The sequence below is a fragment of the Pongo pygmaeus genome, chromosome 22 (assembly GCF_028885625.2).
Source record: "Pongo pygmaeus isolate AG05252 chromosome 22, NHGRI_mPonPyg2-v2.0_pri, whole genome shotgun sequence".
Lineage (NCBI taxonomy): Eukaryota > Metazoa > Chordata > Mammalia > Primates > Hominidae > Pongo > Pongo pygmaeus.
In genome coordinates this window covers 8,085,814-8,112,329 of record NC_072395.2, presented here as the reverse complement: position 1 = coordinate 8,112,329, position 26,516 = coordinate 8,085,814, and positions in this window count along the sequence as shown.

Below are 26,516 nucleotides of genomic sequence, written 5' to 3'. Positions count from 1 at the left end.
TGGAATGAAATGGAATGGAACGTGGAATGTAAATGAATGTAACGTTAAATGGAATGTGAAATGGAATGTGGAAAGTTATGGAATGGAATGTGGAATGGAATGTGAAGTGGAATGTGAAATGGAATGTGGAATGGGATGGAATGGAATGTGGAATGGAATGGAATGGAATGTGGAATGGAATGTGGAACGGAATGTGGAACATAATGTGGAATGGAATGTGGAAAGGAAAGTGGAATGGAACGGAAAGGAATGTGAAAGGTAAAGGAATGGAATGTGGAATGGAATGTGGAATGAAACGGAATGTGGAATGCAATGTGGAAAGGAATGTGTAATGCTATGGAATGGAATGTGAAATGTACTGTGGAATGGATTGTGGAATGGAATGTGAAATGGAATGTGAAAGGGAATGTGGAAAGGAATGTGTAAAAGAATGTGGAATGGAACGGAATGGAATATGGAATGGAATGTGGAATGGAATGTGGAACGGAATGTGGAACATAATGTTGAATAGAATGTGGAAAGGAATGTGGATTGGAACCGAAGGGAATGTGAAATGTAAAGGAATGGAATATGGAATTGAACGTGTAATGGAATGTAAAATGTAATGCAATGGAATGTGAAATTGAACATGGAATGGAATGAAATGGAAAGTGGAATGGAATGGGGGATGGAATGTGGAATGGATTGTGGTACGGAATGTAGACAGGAATGTGGAACGGAATGGAGTGGAATGTGGAATGGAAAGTGAAATGGAGTGGAATAGAATGTGAAATGGAATGTGGAATGGAATTTGTAATGGAAAGTGGAAAGCAACGTAGGATGGAATGTGGAATGGAATGAAATGGAACGTGTAATGGAATGTGAAATTGAAAGGAATGGAATGTGGAATGGAATGGAATGGAATGTGGAATGGAAAGGAATGGAATGTGCAATGGAATGTGGAAAGGAAAGTGGAATAGAATGGAATGGAATCTGTAATGGAAGGTGGAATGGAATTGAATCGACCTTGGAATGGAACGTACAATGGAAAGTGGAATGGAATGCAAGGTAATGAGGATTGGAATTAAAACTGGAATGGAATGGAAGGGAAGGTGGAATAGAATGTGGAATGGAATGGAATAGAATGGGGAAACGAATGGAAGGGAATGAGAAATGGAATGTGGAACGGAATGTGAAATGGAATGTGGAATAGAGTGGAATGGAACGTGGAATGGAATATTGAACGGAATGTGGAATATAATGTGCAATGGAATGTGGAAAGGAATGTGGAATGGAATGGAGTGGAATGTGAAATGGAATGTAGAATTGAATGTGTAATGGGATGTAAAATGTAATGCAATGGAATGAGGAATTGAACGTGGAAAGAAATGGAATGGAACGTGGAATGGAATGTGAGTTGGTATGTGGAATGGATTGTGGTATGGAATGTAGAAAGAAATGGGAAACGGAATGGAGTGGAATGTGGAATGGAATGTGGAATTGAATGTGGAATGGAATATGGAAAGGAATCTGGAATTTAATGGAATGGAATGTGAAATGGAATGGAATGGAATTTTTTATTTAATGTGGAATGAAATGGAATGGAATGTGGATAGGGATGTGGAATGGAATGTGGAATGGAATGTGGAATAGAATGTGGAATGGAATGCGGAATGGAAAATGGAAAGGAATGTGGAATGGAATGGAAAGGAATGTGGAATGGAATGTGGAATGGAGTGTGGAATGGAATGTAGAATGGAGTGTGAAACGTAATGTGGAATGGAACGGAATGGAACGTGGAATGGAATGTGGAATGGAAAGTGGAATAGAGTGTGGAATGTAAAGTGGAATGGAGTGTGGAATGGAGTGTGGAATGGAATGTGAAATGGAACGCAATGGAATGTGAAATGGAATTTCTAATTTAATGTGGAATGGAATGTAAAGTATAATGGAATGGAAAGTGGAATTGAAAGTGGTATGGAAAGGAATGGAACGTAAAATGGAATGTGGCATGGAATGGAATGGAATGTGGCATGGAATGGAATGGAATGTGGAATGGATTGTGGAACGGAATGTGGAATGAATTTTGGAATGGAATTTGAAGTGGAATGTGTAATGGAAATTGGAATGGAATGTGTAATGGAAAGTGGAGTGTAACGTGGAATGGAACGAGGAATGTAATGGATTTGAACGTGTGTTGGAATGTGGAATAGAATGAAATGTGGAATGAAATGTGGAATGGAATGTGGAATGAAATGTGGAAAGGAAAGGAATGGAATGAAGAATGGAATTTGCAATGGAATGGAATGGAATGGAATGTGGAATGGAATGGAATGGAATGTGGAATGGCATGTGGAATGGAATGTGGAATGGAACGGAATGCAATGTGGAATGGAATGGGGAATGGAATGTTGAAAGGAAAGTGGAAGGGAATGGAATGGAAGGTGGAATGGAACGTGGAATGATATCAAATGGGGCTTGGAATAGATCGTTGAATGGAAAGTGGAATGGAAAGTGGAATGGAATGGAATGCAAAGTGGGAAGGAATTTATTGGAATGTGGAATGGAATGTAGAATGGAATGCGGAATGTAATGTGGAACGAACCATGGAATGGAACCGAATGGATTGTGGAATGCAATGTGGAATGCAGTGTGGAATGGAATGTGTAATGGAACGGAATTGAATGTGAAAAGGAATGTGGAATGGAAAGTGGAATAGAAAGTCAAATGCAATGGAACGAAATGTTTAACTGAACGTGGCATGCAATGGAATGGAACGTGGAATGGAATGTGGGATGGAATCAAATGGACTGTGGAATGGATTGTGGAATGGAGTGTAGTGGAATGCGGAATGCAATGTGAAAGAGAGTTTAATGGAATGTGAAATGGAGTATGGATTGCAATGTGGTATTGGACATGGAATGCAAAGGAAAGGAGAGTAAAATGGAATGTGGAATTGAACGGAATGGAATCTGGAATGCAATGGAATGGAATGTGGAATGGAATGTGGAAAGGAAAGTGGAATGGAATGTGGAAAGGAAAGTGGAATGGAATGGAATGGAATGTGGAATGGAATGGAATGGAATGTGGAATGGAAAGTGGAATGGAATGGAATGGAATGAGAAATGGAATGTGGAATGGAAAGTAATGGAATGTGGAATGGAACGTGGAACGGAATGTGGAATGGAATGTGGAATGGAATGTGGAAAGGAATCTGGAATGGAACGGAATGGAATGTGAAATTGAATAGAATGGAAAGTGGAATGGAATGTTTAATGGAATGGAATGGAATGTGGAATGGAATGTGGAAAGGAATGGAATGGAATGTGGAAAGAAATGGAATGGAATGATATGGAGTGTGGAATTGAATGTAATGGAATATGGAATGGAATGGAATGGAATGGAATGTGGAATGGAATGTGGAATGGAATGAAATGGAATATGGAATAGAATGGAATGTTATCACATGGAATGTGGAATGGAATGGAATGGAATGGAATGTGTAATGGGATGTGGAATGGAATGGAATGGAATGTGGAATGGAACGTGGAATGGAACGTGTAAATGAACGTGCAATAGAAAGTGGAATGGAACATGGAATGGAATGAATAATAGAATGGAATGGAATGTGGAAAGTATTGGAATTTAATGGAATGTGGAATGTAATGTGGAATGGAATGCACTGGAAAGTGGAATAGAATAGAATGGAACGTGGAATGGAATGTAAATGAATGGAATGTGCAAAGGAATGGAATGGAATGTGGAATTGAATGGAATGAAATGTGGGATGGAATGGAATGGAATATGGAAGGGAATGGAAAGGAATGAGGAATTGAATGGAATTGAACATGTGGACTGGAATGGAAAGTAATTGAATGGAATGTGGAATGGAATGTAATGGAATGGAATGTGGAAGGGAATGGAATGGTTTTTGGAATAGAACGTAATTTAACGTGGAATGGAATAAGGAATGGTATGTGGAAATTTATGTTCAATGGAACGGAATGGAATGTGTAATAAATTGATATGGAATGTGGAATGGAATGGAATGAAAAAGAATGTGGAATAGAATGGAATGGAATGGAACTGAATGTGGACTGGAATGGAATGGAATGTGGAATGGAATGTGCGATGAAATGGAAAGGAATGCGGAATGGAATCGAATGGAAAGTGGAATGGAATTCAAAGGAATATGGACAGGAATGTGGAATGGAATGTGGAACGGAATGGAATGGAATGGAATGGAATGGAATGGAATGGAATGGAATGTGGAATGCAACGTGAAATGGAAGAAATTGAATGTAGAATTCAACGTGGAATGGAATGGAATGGAAAGTGGAATGGACCGTGGAATGGAATGGAATGGAAGGAGGAATGGAATGTGGAAGGCAATGTGGAAGGGAAATGAACGCAATGTGGAATGAGATGTGGAATGGAATGGAATGGAATGGGGAATGCAATGGAATGGAAAATGGAATGGAACGTGGAATGGATCGTCGAATGTAATGGAACAGAACATATAATGGAATGTGGAATGGAATGAAATGGAACGTGGAATAGAATGTGGAATGGAATGAGGAATGGAATGGAATGGAATGTGGAATGGAATGGAATGGAATGTGGAATGGAATTTTTAATGGAAGGTGGAATGGAATTTTTAATGGTAGGTGGAATGGAATGTGGAATGGAAGGTGGAATGGAACGTGGAATGGAACGAAAGTAATGGGGAAAGGCACATGTAATGGAATGTGGAAAGGAAATTGGAACAGAATTTAAAGGAACATGGAAAAGAACGTGGAATGGAATGGAATGGAACGTCAAAAGTAACGTGGAATGCAACGTGGAATGCAATGTTTAATGGAATGCAATGGAATGTGGAATGGAATGGAATGGAATGTGGAGTGGAATGAAATGGATTGTGGAATGCAATGGAATGTAGAATGGAATGTGGAATGCAATGTGGAATGGAATGTGGAATGGAAAGTGGAATGGAAAGCAGAATATAACGTAGAATGGAACGTGGAATGGAAAGTGGAATGGAATAGAAAGGAATGTGGAAAGCAGTGGAATGGAATATGGAATGGAATAGAAGAGAATGTGGAATGGAATGTTGAATGGAATGGAAAGGAAAGGACTGTGGAATGGAAAATAATGGAATAGAATGTGCAATGGAAAGTCATGGAATGGAAAGTGATATTGAAGATGGAATGGAATGTAATGTAATGTGGAGTGGAATGGGGAATGGTACGTGGAATGGTAGGAATGAAACATGGAACGGAACGTGGAATGGAATGAGGAATGGAATGTGGAATGCAAGGTGGAATGGAATGTGGAAGGGAATGTGGAATGGAAAGGAATGGAATGTGGAGTGGAATGGAAAGGAAAGGAATATGGAGTGGAATGGAATGGAATGGAATGTGGAATGGAATGAAATGGAATGTGGAATGGAATGGAATGGAATGGAATGTTGAAAGAAATGGAATGGAATGGTGTGGAATGCGGAATGGAATTGAATCGTATTTGGAATGAAATTGAATAGAAAGCTATGGAATGTGAAATGGAATGGAATGCAATGTGGAATGGAACGTGGAATGGAACGAGGAATGGAAAATGGAATGGAATGTGGATTATAACGTGGAAAGGAATATGGAATAGAATCTGGAATGGAATGCTATGGAATCAGTAATGGAATGGAATGCAATGGAATGGAATGCCGAATTTGATGGAATTGAATGAGGAAATGAATGGAATGGAATGGAATGTGGAATAGAATGGAATGGAATGTGGAATGGAATGGAATGGAATGTGGAATGGAATGGAATGGAATGTGGAATAGAATGGAAAGGAATGGAATGTGGAAGGGAATATGTAATGGAATGGAAAGGAATGTGTAATGGAATGGAAGGCAATGTGGGGTGCAATGGAATGGAATCTGGAATGGAATTGAAGGTGCAATGGGAAGGAATGTGGAATGGAATGGACTGGAATGTGGATTGGAATGGAATGGAATGTGGAATGGAATTCAATGGAATGGAATGGAATGTGAAATGGAATATAAAAAGTAAAGTGTAATGGAATGGACCGGAATGTGAAATGGAATGTGGAGTGGAATGGAATGGAATGTGGAAAGGAATGTGGAATGGATAGTGGATTGGAATGTGGAAAGGAACGTGGAATGGAATGGAATGGAACGTGGAATGGAATGTGGAATGGAATGGAGTGCAATGGATTGTGTAATGGAATGTGGAATGGAATGTGTAGAAGAATTGAATGAAATGAGGAACGGAATATGGAGATTAATGGAATGGTATGTGTAACGGAATGTGGAGTGGAATGGAATGGAATGTGGAATGGAATGCAATGGAATGTGAAGTGAATGTGGAATGGAATGGAATGGAATGTGGAATGGAAAGTAGAATGGAATGTGGAATGGAATGCAATAGAATGTGGAGTGGAGTGGAATGGAATGTAGAAAGGAATGTCAAATGCAATGGAATGGAATGTGGAATTCAATGTGGAATGGAATGGCATGGATCGTGGAATGGAATTTGTGATGGAATGGAGTGGAATGGATTGTGGAACGGATTCTGGAATGGAATGGAGTGGATTGTGGAATGGACTCTGAAATGGAATGTATTGGAATGTTAAATGGAATGTGGATTGGAATGAGGAAAGCAACGTGGAATGGAAAGTGGAATGGAAACTGCAATGGAATGGAAAGTAACGTGTAATGGAATGTGGAACAGAATGGAATGGAAAGAGGAAAGGAATGTGAAATGTAATGGAACGGATTGTGGAGTGGAATGGAATGGAATGTGGAACGTAAAGTGGAATGGAATGTGGAATGGAACGGAAAATAATGTGGAATGGAATGTGAAAAAGAACGTGGAATGGCATGTAATGGAATGTGGAAAGGAATGTGGAATGGAATACAATGGAAGTTGGAATGGAACGTGGATTTTAACGTGGATTGTAATATGGAATGGAATGTAATGGAATGGGGAATAGAATGGAATGGAATGTGGAATGGAATGGACTGCAATGTGGAATGAAATTTGGAAAGGAATGTGGAATGGAATGTGGAGTGGAACGGAAAGAATTGTGGAATGGAACACAGAGCGAAGTGTGGAATGGAATGTAGAATGGAAGGGAATGAAAAGTGGAATGGAATGTGGAAAGGAATGTGGAATGGAATGTAAAATGGAATGGAAAGGAATGTGGAATGGAATGCGGAATGGAATGTGGAATGGAATGTGGAATGGAATGTGGAAGGGAACACAGCATGAAATGGAATGGAATGTGGAATGGAATGTGGAATAGAATGAGGAATGGAATATGGAATGGAATGGAATGCTATCTGCAAAGTAAAGGAAGGGAATGTGGAATAGAATGTGGAATGGAATGTGGAATGGAAAGGTATTGAATGTGGAATGGAATGGATTGGAATGCAGAAAGGAATGTGGAATGGAAAGCAATGGAAAGTGGAATGCAATGGAATGGAATGTGGAAAGGTGTGTGGAATGGAATGTGGAACGGAAAGGAATGGAATGTGGAATGGAATGTGGAAAGAAAGTGGAATGGAATGGAATGGATTGTGGAATGAAATGGAATGGGATGGTATGGAATATGGAATGGAATGGAATGGAATGTGGAATGGAAAGTGGAAAGGAATGTGGAATGTAACGTAGAATGTAACGTGAAATGGAAAGTGGAATTGAATGTAATGGAAATTGTAATGGAATGAGGGATGGAATGGAATGGAATGTTGAATTGAGTGTGGAATGCAACGTGGAATAGAATGTGGAATGGAATGTGGAATGGAATGGGGAATGTAATTGAATGGAATGTGGAATGGTATGGAATGGACTGTGGAATAGAATGCAATGGAAAAGAATGTGGAACAGAATGTGGAATGGAATGTATAATGGAATGCGGAATGGAATTGTATGCAATGTGGAATGCAATGTTTTGGAATGTAATGTGGAATGGAATGGAAAGAAATGTGGAATGAAACGTTGAATAGGATGATTAATGGAATGTGGAACGGAATGGAATTGAATGTGGAATGGAATGTGGAATGGAACGGAAGTAATGTGGAATGGAATGTGAAATGGAATGTGGAAAGGAAACTGCAACGGAATGGAATGGAACATGAAATGGAACGTGGAATGGAACGAGTAATACAAAGTGGAATGGAATGTGGAGTGGAATGGAATGGAATGTGCAATGTAATGTGGAGTGGAGATTGGAATCCAAAGTGGAATGGAACGGAATGGAAAGTGGAATGGAGTTTGTAATATAATTGTGGAATGGAACGTGAAGTGAAATGGAATGGAATCTGGAGAGGAACGTGGATTTTAATGGAATGGAACACAGAATGGATCGTGGAATGCAACGTGGAATGGAATGGAATGGAACGTGGAAAGGAATGTGGAATGGAACGCAGAAAGGATTGGAATATAGAAGGGAATGGAATGGAAGGTGGAATGGAATGGAATGGAATGGAATGGGGAATGGAATGCAAATGAATGTGTAACGGAATGTCGAATGGAATGCGAAATGGAAGGCGGAATGAAATGTGGAATGGAACAGAATGGATAATGGAATGGAATGGAATGGAACGTGGAATGGAAAGTGAAATGGAACTTGGAATTGAATGTCGGATGGAATGGAATGGAATGTGGAATGGGATGGAATGGAATGGAATGTGGAATGGAATGGAATGGAATGTGGAATGGAAGGTGGAATTGAATGGAATGGAAAGTAGAATGCAATGTGGAACAGAATGCAATGGAACGTGGAATTGAGCGGAAGAGAATGTGGAATGAAATTGAATGCAAATTGGAGTGGAATGGAATGGAATTGAATGGAATATGCAATGGAATGGAATGGAATGTGGAATGGTTTTGAATAGTAAGTGGAATGGAATGGAATGGTATGGGGAATGGAATAGAATGGAATGTGGAATGGAATGTGTAATTGAATGTAAACGATGTGGAATGGATTGTGGAATGGAATAGAATTGAATGTGGAATGGAATGGAAAGAAACGTGGAATGGAAGGAAAAATGGAACGAGGAATGGAACGTGGAATGGATAGTGGAATGGAAGATGGAATGGAATGGAATGGAATGTGGAATGGAATGGAATGGAACGTGAAATGCAATGGAATGGAACGTGGAATGGAAAGGAATGGAAAGTGTAATGGAAAGGAATAAAATGTGGAATGCAATGGAATGGCATGGAATGCGGTATGTAATTGAATGGAATGGAACGGAATGTGCAATGGAATGGAATGGAATGTGGAATGGAATAGAATGGAATGTGAATTGGAATGTGGAATGGAAAGTGGAATGGAATGAAATGGAACATGAAATGGAAAGGAATGGAACATAGAATGGAAAGGAATGGAACGTGGAATGGAATGTGGAATTGAACGTGGAATGAAACGTTCACTGGAAGGTTGAATATAGTGGAATGTTAAATGGAATGGAATGGAATGTGGAATGGAATGGAACGGAAGATGGAATGTAACATGGAATGGAAATAAACGGAAGGTGGAATGGAACATGGAATGGAACCACTAATGCAACGTAGAATGGAATGTGTAATGGAATGGAATGGAACGTCAAATGGAAAGTAGAATGGAATGTACAATGGAATGGAACGGAACGTGGAATGCAATGTGGTATATATTGGAAATGAAGTGGAATGGAATGGGATGGAATGTGGTAAGGAAAGTGGAAAGAAAGGAATGGAATGTGGAATGGAATGTGGTATCGGAGGTGGAATGGAATTTAATGGAATGTGGAATGGAATGTAGAATGGAAAAAATGGAATGTGAAAGGGAATGTGGAATGAAACGTGGAATGGAATGTGGAATGAAATGTTGAATGAAATAGAATGGAATGTGAAATGGAAGGTGAAATGGAATGTGGAGTTGAATGTGGATTGTAATGGAATGGAACGTTGAAAGGAATGGAATGGAAAGATGTATGCAATGGGGAAAGGAATGGAATGGAATGTGGAATGGAATGTAGTATGGGATGTGGAATGAAATTTAATGGAATGTAGAATATAAAGTGGAAAGAAATGGAATGGAATGTGAAAGGGAATGTGGATTGCAAAGTGGAATGGAATGTGGAATGAAATCGAATGGAACGTGGAATGGAATGTGGAACTGAATGGAATGTAATGTGGAATGGAATGGAATGGAATTGGATGTGGAAAGGAATGTGGACTCGAATGTGGAATGGAAAGGAATGGAATGTGGAATAGAATGTGGAATGCAATGCAATCGAATGTGGAATGGAATGTGGAATGGAATGTGGAATGGAACCTGGAATGGAACGTGGAATGGAATGGAATGGAAAGGAATGTGGAAATGAAAGTGGAATGGAACATGGACTGGAATGTGGAATGTAAAGTGGAATGGAATGTGCAATGGAAGCTGGAATGGAACTTGGAATGGAATGTGGAATGGAGTGGAATGGAGGGTGGAATGGAATGTACAATGGAATGGAAAGGAACGTGGAACGGAAGGTGGAATGCAATGTGGAATGGAATGTGGAATGGAATGGAATGGAATGGAATGTGGAATGAAATGTGGAAATGAATGTGGAATGGAACGTGGAATGGAATGCAGAATGGAAAGTGGAATGGAACGTGCAATGAAATGGAAAGGAATGTGGAATGGAATGTGGAATGGAATGTGGAATGGAATGGAATTGAACGTGAAATGGATATTGAAATGGAGTGGATTGGAACGTGGAATGGAATGTGGAATGCAAAGGGGAGTGGAATGCAAAGGGGAATGGAATGTGGAATGGAACTTGGAAAGGAATGTACAATGTAAACTGGAATGGAACGTGGAATGGAATGGAATGCAAGTAATAATGGAACTTGCAATGGAATGGAACGGAACATGGAATGGAACGTGGAATGGGATGTGGAATGGAACGTGAAATGGAACGTGGAATGGAATGGAATGGAATGTGGAATGCAATGTGGAATGGAATGTGGAATGGACAGTGGAAAGGAATGGAATGGAATGGGGAACGAAATGTGGAATTGAATGTGCAATGGAACATGGAATGGAACGTGGAATGGAACGTGGAAGGGAACGTGGAAGGAAATGGAACGGAATGTTGAATGGAATGTGGAAGGGAATGGAATGGAATTTGGAAAGGAATTTGTATTGGAATGGTAGGTGAAATCGAATGTGGTACAGAATGGAATGGAAAGTTTAAATGGAATGGAATGCAATGTTGAATGGAATGTGGACTGCAATGAAATGCAATGTGAAATGGAATGGAATGGAATGTGGAATGGAACGGGGAATGGAATGGAATGGAATTTGGAATGGAATGTGGAAAGGAATGTGGAATGGAATGTGGAATGGAATGGAATGGAATGGAATGTGGAATGGAAAGTGGAAAGGAATGTGGAATGGAACGGAATGGAATGTGGAATGGAGTGTGGAATGGAATGTGGAATGGAACGTGGAATGGAATGTAATGAAATAAGAAATGGAAAGTGGAATCGAATGTGGAAAGGAATGGAATGGAATGCGGAAAGAAATTTGGAATGCAGTGCAATGGAAAGAGGAACGGAATGTGGAATGGAATGAGGAACGGAATGTGGAATGGAACCTGGAATGGAACGCAGAATGGAATAGAATGTGCAATGGAACGTAGAATGCAATGTGAAATGGAATGTGGAATGGAACGTGGAATGGAATGTGGAATGGAACGTCGAAAGGAATGGAATAGAATGTGGAATGGAGCTTTGAATGGAATTGAATGGAACTTGGAATCGAATGTGGAATGGAAAGTGGAATGGAAGGTGGAATGGAAGGTGGAATGGAATGTACAATGGAATGTGTAAGGGAACGTCGAATGGAATGTAATGGAAGGAGGAATGGAACGTGGAATGGAATGGAATGGAACGTGGAATGGAAAATGGAATGGAATGTCGAATGGAACGTGGAATGGAACGCGGAATGGAATGGAATGGAATGTGTAATGCAATGTGGAATGTAAATTGGAAGGGAATGTGTAATGGAATGGAATGGAATGGAATGTGAAAGGGAATGTGCAATGAAATGTAGAATGGAAAGTGGAATGGAAGGTGGAATGGAATGTGGAATGGAAGGTGGAATTGAAAGGAACGGAATGTAGAATGGAATGTGGAGTGGCATGGAATGGAGTGTGGAATGGAACTTGGAATGGAATGGAAGGTGAAGTCGAATGCGGAACAGAATGGAATGGAAAGTTTAAATGTAATGGAATGGAATGTTGAATGCAATGTGGACTGCAGTGGAATGCAATGGAAAGGAATTTGGAATGGAATGTGGAAAGGAATGTGGAATGGAATGTGGAATGGAATGGAATGGAATGTGGAATGGAAAGTGGAAAGGAATGTGGAATGGAACGGAATGTAACGTGGACTGGAATGTGGAATGGAATACAGAATGGAACGTGGAATGGAATGGAATGAAATGGAATTGAATGGAATGGATTGTGTAACGGAATGTGGAATGGAACGTAGAATGGAACGTGGAATGGAATGGAATGTAACGTGGAAAGGGATGGAATGGAATGTGGAATGGAATGGAATGGAATGTACAATGGAATGTGGAATGGAAAGGAATGGAATGTACAATGGAATGTGGAATGGAATGGAATTGAAAGTGGAAAAGAATGTGCAATGGAATGGAAAGGAATGTGAAATGGAAAGAAACGGAATGTGGAATGGAATGTGGAATGCAATGTGCAATGGAATGTGGAAAGGAAAGTGGAATGAAATTTGCAGTTTAATGTGGAATGGAATGTGGAATGGAAAGTGGAATGGAAAGTGGATTGGAATGGAATAGAATGTGGAATGGAACGTGGAATGGAACAATGAATGGAAAACGGAAAGGAATGTAGAATGTAATGTGGAAGGGAAAGTGGAATGGAATGGAATGGAATGTGTAATGGAACGTGGAATGGAACGTGGAATGGAACATAGAATGGAATATGGAATGGAAAGTGGAATGGGATGTGCAATGGAAGGTGGAAAGGAAAGTGGAATGGAAAGAAATGTAACGTGGAATGGAACGTTGAATGAAATGGAATGGAAAGTGGAATGGAACATGGAAGAGAACATGGAAAGGAATGTGAAATGGAACGTGGAATGGAATGTGGAATGTAACGTGGAAGGGAATGTGGCATGGAATGGAAAGGAATGGAATGGAATGTGGAATGGAAAGAACAATGGTTCCTGTAATTGAACGTGGAATGGATCATGGAATGGAACTTGAAGGGAATGTGGAATGTGGAATGGAATATGGAATGGAACGTGAAATTGAATGGCCTGGAATGTTGAATAAAACGTGGAATGGAATGGAATGGAATGTGGAATGGAATGTTGAATGGAATGGAATGGAATATGGAATGGAATGGAATGGAATGTGGAATGGAATGAAATGGAATGTGGAATGGAAAGGCATGGAACTTGGAATGGGACGTGGAATGGAACATGGAATTCAACGTGGAATGGAGAGTGGAATGGAATGTTGAAACGAATGGAATGGAATGTGAAATGGAACGGAAAGGAATGTGGAATGGAAAGGAATGGAACGTGGAATAGAACGTGGAATGGAAAGTGGAATAAAATGGAATGGAACATGGAAGGGAATGTGGAATGGAATGGAATGGAACGTGGAATTTAAAGGAATGGAACATGGAATGGAATGTGTAATGGAATGGAATGGAACTTAGAATGCAATGTGGAATGGAAAGTGGAATGGATGGTGGAATGCAACGTGGAATGGAATGGAATGGAATGGGAAATGGAAAGGAATGCCACCTGGAATGGGACATGGAATGGAACATGGAATGTGACGTGGAATGGAAAGGAATGCAACGTGGAATGGGACGTGGAATGGAACACGGAATGCGACGTGCAATGGAAAGTGGAATGGAATGTGGAATGGAATGGAATAGAATGGAATGGAATGCCGAAAGCAATGGAATGAAAGGTAGAATGGAATGGAATGGACTGGAATGGAATGTGGAATGGAATGGAATGGATTGGAAACTGAAATATAATGTGGAACGGAATGTAAACGGAATGTGGATGGAATGTGGAACGGAATGAATTGGAACGTGGAATGGAATGGAATGGAATGAGGAATGAAACGGAATGGAATGGAAAATGGAATGGAATGTGGAATGGAGCATGGAATCGAACGTAAAATGGAATGTGGTATGAAAAGTGGAATTCAACGGAATGGAATGTGGAATGGAATGTGGAAATGAATGCACTGGAATGAGAACGGAATGTAGAAAGGAATGGAATGGAATGTGGAATGAAATGTTGAAAGCAATGTTGAATGGAATGTGGAATGCAATGTGGAATGCAATGGAATAAAATGAGGAATGGAATGTTGTATGGAATGTGGAAAGGAACGTGGAATGTAATGTGGAACGGTATGTGGAGTGTAATGGAGTGGAATGTCGAATGGAATGGAATGGAATGCAGAACGGAATGGAATGGAATGTTTAATAGAATTGAATGGAAGTGAAAGTGCAATGCAATGTGGAATGGAATGTGGAATGCAATGGAATGGAATGTGGAATGGAATTGAACTTGGAATGGAATGGAATGGAATGTGGATTTAAATGGAATGGAATGGAATGTGGAATGGAATGAAATGGAAAGGAATGTGGAATGGAATAGAATGAAATGTGGAATGGAATGGAATGGAATGTGGAATACAATGGAATGGAATGGTACTTGGAATAGAATGGAATGGAATGGAACATTGAATGCAATGGAATGGAATGTAACGTGAAATTGAACGTAACTGAATGGGGAAAGGAATGTGGAATGGAAAGTGGAATGGAATGTGGAATGGAATGAAATGAAATGTGGAATGGAATGGAATGGAATGTGGAATAGAATGGAATGGAATGGAATATGCAATGGAATGTGGAATGGAATGGAATGGAATGGAATGGAATGGAATGTGGAATAGAATGGAATGGAATGGAATATGCAATGGAATGTGGAATGGAATGTGGAATGGAATGAAATGCAATGTGGAATGGAATGGAATGAAATGTGGAATAGAATGGAATGGAATGGAATATGCAATGGAATGTGGAATGGAATGTGGAATGGAATTGAACTTGGAATGGAATGGAATGGACTGTGAATTGGAATGGAATGGAATGCAATGTGGAATGGAATGGAAAGTGAAATGGAATTTGGAATGGAATATGGAGTGGAACGAAATGCACAGTGGAATGGAATGGAATGGAATGCGGAATGGAATGGAATGGAATTGAAAGTGAAATGGAATTCGCAATGGAATGTGAAATGGAATGAAATGCAATGTGGAATGGAATAGAATGGAATGTGGAATGGAAATTGGAAAGCAATGGAACATGGAATGGAATGTGGAAAGCAATCTGTAATGGAATGTGGAATGGAATATGAAATGGAATGTGGAATGGAATATGGAATAAAATGTAGCATGGAACACGGAATGGAAAGGAATGGAATGTCCAATGGAATGTGGAATGGAATGAAATTGAATGAGGAATGGAATGTGGAATGGAATGGAAAGGAATGTGAAATGGAAAGAAATGGAATGTGGAATAGAATGTGGAATGAAATGGAATGGAAATGAATGTGAATTGGAACGGAACGGAAAGTGGAGTGGAATGTGCAAAGGAATGGAATGTAGTGGAATGTGTATTGGATAGTGGAATGGAATGTGCAAAGGAATGGAATGTAGTGGAATGTGGATTGGATTGTGGAATGGAATGGAATGGATTGTGGAATGGAATGGAGTGGAAAGTGGAATGGAATGGGTTGCAATGTGGAATGGAATGTGGAAAGGAATGGAATGGAATCTAATGGAAAGTGGAATGGAATGGATTGGAAAGTATAATGGAATGGGAATGGAGTGGAATGCAATGTGGAATGGAATGGAATGGAATGTGGAATGGAATTCATTGAAACGTGGAATTGAATGGAATTGAACGAGGAATGGAATGTGTAATGGAATATGGAATGGAATGGAATGGAATGTGGAATAGAAGGGAATAGAATGTGGAATAGAATAGAATGCAAGTGAAAGTGCAATGGAATGTGGAATGGAATGTGGAATGGAATGAAATGCAATGTGGAATGGAATGGAATGAAATGTGGAATAGAATGGAATGGAATGGAATATGCAATGGAATGTGGAATGGAATGTGGAATGGAATTGAACTTGGAATGGAATGGAATGGAATGTGAAATGGAATGGAATGGAATCGAATGGAATGGAAAGTGAAATGGAATTTGGAATGGAACATGCAATGGAATGAAATGGAACGTGGAATGGAGTAAAATGGAATGTGGAATGGAAAGTGGAATGGAATATGTAATGGAATGTGGAATGAAATGCATTGGAATGAGAATGGAATGTGGAATGGAATGGAATGGAATATGGAATGGAATGTGGAACGGAATGGATTGGAATGTGAAATGGATTGTGGAACGGAATGTGGAATGAATCGTGGAAAGGAACGTGGAATTGATTGGAATGGAACTTGGTATAGAATGTGGAATGTAATGGAAGGGAATGTTGAATGAAATGTGGAGTGTAATGGAATGGAATGTGGAGTGGAATGGAATGGAGTGTGGAATGGAATGCGGAATGGAATGGAAGGTAATGAAGAATGGAAGGTAATGAAGAATGGAATGTGGAATGGAAGGTGGAAGGGAAAGTAGAATGGAATGGAGTGGAATGTGGAATGAAACATGGAAAGAAATTGAATGGAACGTGGGATGGAAAGTGGAATGGAATGTGGATTGGAATGTGGAACGGAATGCAATGGAATGTGGAATGGAAAGTGGAATGCAGTGTGGAATGGAATGGAATGGAACAGGGAATGGAACAAGGAATGTAATGGAATGGAACGTGGAATGAAATGTGGAATGGAAAATGGAATGGAAAGTAGAATGCAATGCAGAGAGGAATGGGATGTGGAATGGAACGGAATGGAATGTGGAATGCAATGTGCAATAGAATGTGGAATTGAATGGAATGGAATTTTGAATGGAGTTTGGAGTGGAAAGGAATGGAAGGTGGAATGTAATGTGGAACTGAATGTGGTATGGAATGGAATTTAATGTGGATTAGAATGTATCATAGAACTGAATGTGGTATGGAATGGAATTTAATGTGGAATGGAATGTGGAATGGAATGGAATGGTATGTGGACAGTTATGTGGAACAGAATGTGGAATGGAATGTGCAATGGAACAGAATGGAATGTGGAATGAAATTTGGATTCAAATGTGGAATGGGTCGTTGAATGGAATGGAATGGAATGTGCAATGAAACGTGGAATGGAATGGAATGAAACGTGGAATGGAACGTGCAATGCAACGTGCAATGAAATGTGGAATGGAATGTGGAATGGAATATGCAATGGAATGTGGAATGGGATGTGGACTGGAACGGGGAATGGAATGGAATGGAATGTGGAATGGAAGTGAAATGGAACGGAATGGAATGGAATGTGGAATGGAATGTGGAAAGGAATGTGTTAAGGAACGTGGAATATAACAGAAGGGAATGTGGTATGGAATGTGAAATGGAAATTTGAATGGAATGCAATGGAATGTGGCATGGAATGTGGAATGGAATGGAATGGAATGTGGAGTAGAATGTGGAATGGAATGGAATGGAAAGTGGAATGGAATGAATGCAATGGTAAGGAATATGGCAGGCAATGGAATGGAAAATGGAATGCAATGTAGAATGGAATGGTATGGAATGTGGAATGGAACGTGGAATGGAACGTGGAATACATCGTGGAATGGAACGTGGAAAGGAATGGAATGAAATGTGGAATGGAATGGAATGGAATATGGAATTGAATGTGGAGAGGAATGTAATGGAATCTGGAATAGAATGTGGAATGGATTGGAATGGAATGCGGAATGGAATGCAATGGAATGCTAAGGAAAGTGGAATGGAATGGAATGCAATGTGGAATGGAATGGAATAGAACATGGAATGGAATGTGGAATGGAATGTAGAATGTGGAATTTAATGTGGAATTTAAGGCGGAATGGACAGGAATAGAACGGAAGGCAATGTGGAAGGTAAAGTGGAATGGAATGTCGAAAGGAATGTGGAATGGAATGTAGAATGAAATGTGGAATGGAATATAATGGAATGTGGAATGAAATGTGCAATGGAATGAATTGGAATGTGGAATAGAATGGAATGGAATGGAATGGAATGCGGAATGGAAGGTGGAATGGAATGTGGAAAGGAATGTGGAATGAAATGTGGAATGAAATGTTGAATGGAATTGAATGGAATGTGGAATGAAATGTGGAATGGAATGGGTTGGAATGTGGAATGGAATGTGGAATGGAGCGGAATGCAAGGATGAATGGAATGTGGAATGGAGTGTGGAATCGAAGTTGGAATGGAATGCAACGGAATTTTGAATGGAATGTGGAATGGAAAGTGGAATGGAATGGAATGGAATGGATCGTGGAATAGAATGTGGAATGGAGCGTGAAATGGAATGGAATGTAACGTAGAATGGAACCTGGAATGGAAAATGGAAAATAATGTGGAATTCAACGTGGCATGGAATGTGGAATGGAATGTGCATTGGAAAGGAATGGAATGTAGAATGGAATGTGGAATTGAGTGTGGAATGGAACGTGAAATTGAATGGAATGGAATGTTGAATGCAACGTGGAATGGAATGTGGAATGCAACATGGAATGGAATGTGGAATGGAATGTGGAATATAATGGAATGGAAAGTGGAATGGACTCTGGAAAGGAAAGTGGAATGAAATGGAATGGAATGCGGAATGGAACGTGGAATGGAATGTGCAACGGAATATGGATTGGAATGGAATGGAAAGTGGAATGGAATGTGGAATGGCACGGAATGTAGTGTGGAATGGAATGTGGAAAGGAAAGTGGAACGTAATGCAATGGAATGTGGACTGAAACGAGAAATGGAATGGAATGCGGAATGGAATCTGGAATGGAATGTGAAATGGACTGTGTAATGGAATGTGGAAAGGAAAGTGGAATGGAATGGAATGGAAGGTGAACTGAAATGAGAAATGGAATGGAATGGAAGGTGGAATGGAACGTGGAATGGAACGTGGAATGGAATGTGGAATGGAATGGAATGGAATAGAATCTGGAATGGAATGTGGAATTGAATGTGGAATGGAATGTGGAAAGGAATGTGGAATGGAATGGAATGGGATATAGAATGAAATGTGGAATTCAATGTGGAATGGAAAGTGGAATGGAATGTCGAGTGGAGTGTTTAATGGCATGTGGAATGGAACGGAATGGAAAGTAGAATGGAACGTGGAATGGAATGTGGAAGGGAACTTGAAATGTAAGGGAATGGAATTTGCAATGGAACATGGAATGGAATGGAGTGGAACATGGAATAGAACGTGGAATGGAACATGGAATGGAATGGAATGGAACGGGGAATGTAATGTGGAATGGAATGTGGAAATGAATGGAATGTGGAAAGGAATGGAATGGAATGTTTAATGGAATGTGGAATGGAATTGAATGGAATGTGGTGTGAAATGGAAAGGAATGTGGAATGAAGTTGAATGGAATTGAATGGAATGTGGAGTGGAATGTGGAGTGGAATGGAAAGGAATGTGGAATGGATTATGGAATGTAATGGAATGGAATGTGGCATGGAATGTGGAATGGAATAGAATGGATTGTTAAATGGAACGTGGAATGGTATGGAATGGAATGTGGAATGCAATGAGGAATGGAATGTGGAATGGAACGGAATGATATAAGGAATGTACTGTGGAAAGGAATGAGGAAATGTAAGTGGAATGGAACGGAATGGAACATAGAATGGAACGAGGAGTGCAATGGAATGGGATGTAGAATGGAATGCAATGGAATGGGATGTTGAATGAAATGGAATGGAATGTGGAATGAAATTGAACGGAATATGGAATGGAATATGTAATGGAATGGAATGGATTGTGGAAAGTAACCTGAAATGGAATGGAATGGAAGGTGGAATGGAATGTGGAATATAATGTGCAATGTAACATGGAATGTAATGGAATGGAATGTGGAATGCAACGGAGTAGAATGTTGAAAGGAATGTGGAATGGAATGCAATGGAATGAGGAATGGAACGTAATGTAATGTGGAATGGAATGTGGAATGGAATGGAATGGAATGTGGAATGGAGGGTGGAATGGAATGGAATGTGGAATGGAGTGTGGAAAGGAATGGAATGGAATGCTGAATGGAATGGAACGGAAAATGGAATGGAATGTGGAACGGAATGAAGCATGGAAAGCAATGTAATGTGGAATGGAATGTGGAATGGAATGTGGAATTGAAAGGAATGTAATGTGGAATGGAATGTGGAAACAAAAGTGGAATTTAATGGAATGGAATGTGGAATGGAACGTGGAATGGAATGGAATGGAATGTGGGATGGAATGTGGGAAGGAATGCAATGGAATGTGGAATGGAATGGAATGGAATGTGTAATGAAATGGAATAGAACGTGGAATAGAATATGGAATGGAATGTGGAATGGTATGTTGAAAGGAATGGAATGGAATGTGGAAAGGAAAGTGGAATGTAATGGAATGGAAGGTGGACTGAAACGAGGAATAGAATGGAATGGAAGGTGGAATGGAAAGTGGAATGGAACGCGGAATGGAATGTGGAATGGAATGTGGAATGGAATGGAATAGAATCTGGAATGGAATGTGGAAAGAAATGTGGAATGGAATGTGGAATGGAATGGAATGGGATGTAGAATGAAATGTGGACTTCAATGTGGAATGGAAGGTAATGGGATGTAGAATGAAATGTGGAATTGAATGTGGAATGGAATGTGGAGTGGAGTGTGTAATGGCATGTGGAATAGAACGCAATGGAAAGTCAAATGGAATGTGGAATGGAATGTGGAAGGGAACTTGAAATGTAAGGGAATGGAATTTGGAATGGAGCGTGGAATGGAATGGAGTGGAACATGGAATAGAACGTGGAATGGAACGTGGAATGGAATGGAATGGAACGTGGAATGGAATGTGGAATGGAATGTTGAAATGAATGGAATGTGGAACGGACTGGAATGCAATGTTTAAAGGAATGTGGAATGGAATTGAATGGAATGTGGAATGAAATGGAAAGGAATGTGGAATGAAGTTGAAGGGAATGGAATGAAATGTGGAGAGGAATGTGGAGTGGAATGGAATGGAATGTGGAATGGATTATGGAATGCAATGGAATGTGTCATGGAATGTGGAATGGAAGAGAATGGATTGTGGAATGGAACGTGGAATGGTATGGAATGGAATGTGGAATGCAATGACTGATGGAATGTGAAATGGAATGGAAAGAAATAAGGAATGGACTGTGGAATGGAATGAGGAAATATAAGTGGAATGGAATGGAATGGAACGTAGAATGGAACAAGGAGTGCAATGGAATGGGATGTGGAATGGAATGCAATGGAATGGGATGTTGAAAGAAGTGGAATGGAATGTGGAATGGAATGTGGAATGAAATTGTTCGGAATATGGAATGGAAGATGTAATGGAATGGAATGGAATGTGGAAAGTAACCTGAAAATGAATGGAATGTAAGGTGGAATGGAATGTGGAATATAACGTGGAATGTAACGTGGAATGGAATGGAATGGAATGTCGAATGCAACGGAGAAGAATGTTGAAAGGAATGTGGAGTGGAATGCAATGGATTCAGGAATGAAACGTAATGTAATGTGGAATGCAATGCGGAACGGAATGTGGAACGGAACGTGGAATGGAATGTGGAAAGGAATGGTGAATGGAATGTGAAATGGAACGTGGAATGGAAGGGAATGGAATGTGAAACGCTATGTGGAAAGGAATGTGGAATGGAATGGGGAAATAAATATGGAATGGAACGGAATGGAATGTGAAATTGAATGGAATGCAATGTGGAATGGAAGGTGGAATGGAATGGAATGCAATGTGGTATTTAATGTGTTATGGAACGGAATGAAATGTCGAACGGAATGTGGAATGAAACGTAGAATGGAAAAGAATGCAATGTGGAATGGAATGGGATGGAATGGAATGGAACGTGGAATGCAATGGAATGGAAAGTTGAATGGCATGGAATGGAATGTGGAATGGAATGTCTAATGGAATGGTACGGAATGTGGTATTGAATGGTATGGTATTTGGAATGGAATGGAATGGAATGTGGAATGGAATTAAATGGAACATGGAATGGAACGTGGAATGGAACACGTAATGGAAGGTGCAATGGAAAGTGGAACGGAACGTGGAATGGAACATGGAATGGAATGACAATGGAATAGAATGCAATGGAATGTGGAATGAAGGGAATGGAATGTGGAATGGAATGGAATGGAATCGATTTGAATGTGGAATGCAATGGAAATCAATGAGGAATTGAAAGGAATGGAATGGAAAGTGGAATGGAATGTGGAGTGGAATATGGAACGGAATTCAATGGAATGTGGAATGGAAAGAAATGGAATGTTGATTGGAATGCATTGGAACGTGGAATGAAATGGACCATGAAATGGAATGGAATGGAATGTGGAATGTGAAATGGAATGTGGAATAGAATGTTAAAAGGAATGTGGATTGGAATGTGGAATGGAATGCGAAATGGAATGGGGAATGGAATGTGAAATGGAATGTGGAATGAAATGTGGAATTGAATGAAATGGAGCATGGAATGGAATGGAACGGGACGTGGAATTTAATGAAATAAAACGTGGAATGAAAAGTGGAATGGAATGCAATGGATTGCAGAATGGAATGGAATTCAGAGAGGAATGGAATTTAATGTGGAATGGAATGGAATGGAACGTTGAATGGAATGGAATGGAATGTGGAATGGAAAGCGGAATGGAATGGAATGTGGAAAGGAATGTGGAATGGAACGTGTAATGGAAAATACAATGGAACGTGGAATGGGACGTGGAATGGATTTAGTAGTGGAATGGACTGGAATGTGAAATGGAAGGGAAAGGAATGCGGGATGGAATGTGGAATGGAATGTGGAATGGAATGGAATGGAACGTGGAATGGAATGAAATGGAAAGGAATGTGGAATGGAATGGAATGGAATGTTAAATGGAATGGAATGGAATGTGGAATGGAATGGAATTGAATGAGGAATGGAATGGAATGGAAGGCGGAATGGAGTGGAATGGAATTGAATTTTGACTGGAATTTAATGGAATGTAACGGAACGTGGAATGGAATGCAATGGAGTGGAATGTGGAATGGAATGTGGAATTTAACGGAATGGATTGTGGAATGGAATGGAATGAAATGTGGAATGGAATATGGAATGGATTATTGAATGATATGTGGAATGGAATATAATAGAATGTGGAATGGAATCCAAAGGAAAGTGGAATGTAATAGATTTGAATAGAATGTGGTCTGAAATGGAATGGAATGAAACAGAAAGTGGATTGGAATGGAATGGAATGTGAATGGAATGGAATGGAATGTGAAATGGAATGGAATGGAATGTGGAATGGAATGGAATGTGAAATGGAATGGAATGGAATGTGGAATGGAATGTGGAACGGAATGTAATGGAATTCAGAATGGAATGTGGAATGGAATGGAATGTGTAATGGAAGGTGGAATGAAATGGAATAGAATGTGGAATGGAATGTGGAATGAAATGGAATGGAATGTGGAATGAAATGTGGAATGGAATGTGGAATGGAATGTGGAATGGAAAGTGGAAAAGAATGTTGAATGGAATGTGAAAAGGAATGTGGAATTGAACGGAATGGAATGTGGAATGGAATGTGGAATGGAATGGCATGGAATGTGGAATGGAATGGAATGGAATGATGAATGGAATGTGGAAAGGAATGGAATGGAATGATGAATGGAATGTGGAATGGAATGGAATGGAATGTGTAAAGGAATGGAATGGAATGTGGTTTGGAATGTGTAATGGAAAGTGGAATGGAATGGAATATGGTGTGGAATATAGAATGGAAAGTGGAATGGAATGGAATGGAATGTGGAATGGAACGGAAGGGCACGGAATGGTAGGTGGAATGGAATGCAGTGCAATGTATTGTGGAATGGAATGTGGAATGGAATAGAATGGAATGTGGAATGGAATGGAATGGAATGTGGAATGGAATGGAATGGAATGTGGAATGGAATGTCGAATGGAATGGAAGGGATTGTGGAATGGAATGTAACGGAATGTAAGTGAAATGGAATGGAATGATGAAAGGAATTGAATGGATTGTGGAATGGATTGGGGAATGGAATGGAAAGCAGAATGGAAGGTGGAATGGATTGGAATGGAATGTGGAGTGGAGTGGAGTGGAATGTGGAATGGAATGTGGAATGGAATTGAATGCGGAATGGAAGGTGGAATGGAATGGAATGTAATGTGGAATGGAAAGGAATGGAATGTGGAATGGAATGGAATGGAATGTGGAAAGGTATGTGGAATGCAATGGAGAGGAATGTGGAATGGAATGTTGAATGGAATGGAATAGAAAGTGAAATGGAATGGAAAGGAATGTGGAATGGAATTTTGAATGGCATGGAATGGAAAGTGAAATGGAATGGAATAGAATGTGGAATGGAATGTGGAATGGAATGTGGAATTGAATGGACAGGAATGTGTAAAGGAATAGATTGGAAAGTGAAATAGAATGTGGATCAGAATGTGAAATGGAATGTGGAGTGGAATGTGAAACAGAATGAAATGGAACGTGGAATGCAATGGAATGGAACGTGTAAAAAAATGGAATGGAATGGAACGTGGAATGGAACGTGGAATGGAAAATTGAATGGTACGTGGAATGGAATGTGGAATGGAACTGAATGGAACGTGGAATGGAACGTGGAATGGAACGTGGAATGGAAGGTGGAATGTAATGGTACGTGGAATGTAATGGAATGCGTAACGGAATGGAATGCAATGTGGCATATAATGGAATGGAATGTGGAATGGAATGGTATGGAATGTGGAATGGAACTGAATGAAACGTGGAATGGAACGTGGAATGGAACGTGGAATGGAACGTGGAATGGAATGTGGAATGTAATAGTATGTGGAATGGAATAGAATGTAATACGGAATGGAATGTGGAATGTAATAGTATGTGGAATGGAATAGAATGTAATACGGAATGGATTGGAATGGAATGTAATAAATGAATGGAATGGAATGGGATACGGAATGGATTGGAATGGAATGAAATATGGAATGTAATGGAATGGAATTAAATGTGTAATGGAATGGAATAGAATACAGTGTAATGGAATGTGGAATGGAATGTGGAATGGAATGCAATGTGGAATGGAATAGAATGAGGAATGGAATGAAAAGGAATGGAATGAAATGGACTGGAATGTCGAATGGAATGGAATGGAATGTGGAATGGAATGGAATGGAATGGAATGGAATGTTAAATGGAATGGAAAGCAATGTGGAATGCAATAGAATGTCTAATGGAATGGAATGCGGAATGGAATCGAATGCAACATGGAATGGATTACAATATAATGAGGAATGCAATGGAAAGGAATGTGGAATGGATTGGAAAGGAATGTCCAATGGAATGTGTACTAGAATGGAATTGAATTTGGAATGGAAAGTGGAATGGAATGGAAAGGAATGTGAAATGGAAAGCAATGGAATGTGGAATCGAATGTGGAATGGAATGTGAAATGCATTCTGGATTGGAATGTGGAATGGAATTTGCAGTGGAATGTGGAATGGAATGTGGAATAGAATGGAATAGAATGTGGAATGGAAAGTGGAATGCAACGTGGAATGGAACATGGAATGGAAGGTGGAATGGAATGTGCCCTGGAATGTGGAATGAAAAGAGGAATGGAAAGGAATGTAAAGTGAAATGGATCGTGGAATAGAACTTGGAAAGGAATGTGGAATGGAAGGTGGAATGGAATGGAATGGAATGTGGAATGGAATGGAAAGGAATGTGGAATGGAATGGAATGGAATGTGGAATGGAATGGAATGGGATGTCGAATGGAAAGGCATGGAACGTGGAATGGGACGTGGAATGGAACGTGGAATACAACATAGAACGGAACGTGGAATGGAGCGTCGAATGGAATGGAATGGAAAGTGAAGTGGAATGGAAAGGAATGAAGAATGGAAAGTATTGGAATGTGGAATGGAACGTGGAATGGAAAGTGGAATTTAATGGAATGGAACATGGAATGAAATGTGGAATGGAATGGAATGGAACGTGGAATTGAATGGAATGCAATGTGAAATGGAATGGAAAGGAACGTATAATTTAATGGAATGGAAAGTGGAATGGAACATGGAATGGAATTGAATGGAACTTAGAATGCAACGTGGAATGGAAAGTGGAATGGAACGTGGAATGGAGCATGGAATGGAATGGAATGGAACGTGGAATGGAATGAAACGGAATGTGGAATAGAAAGGA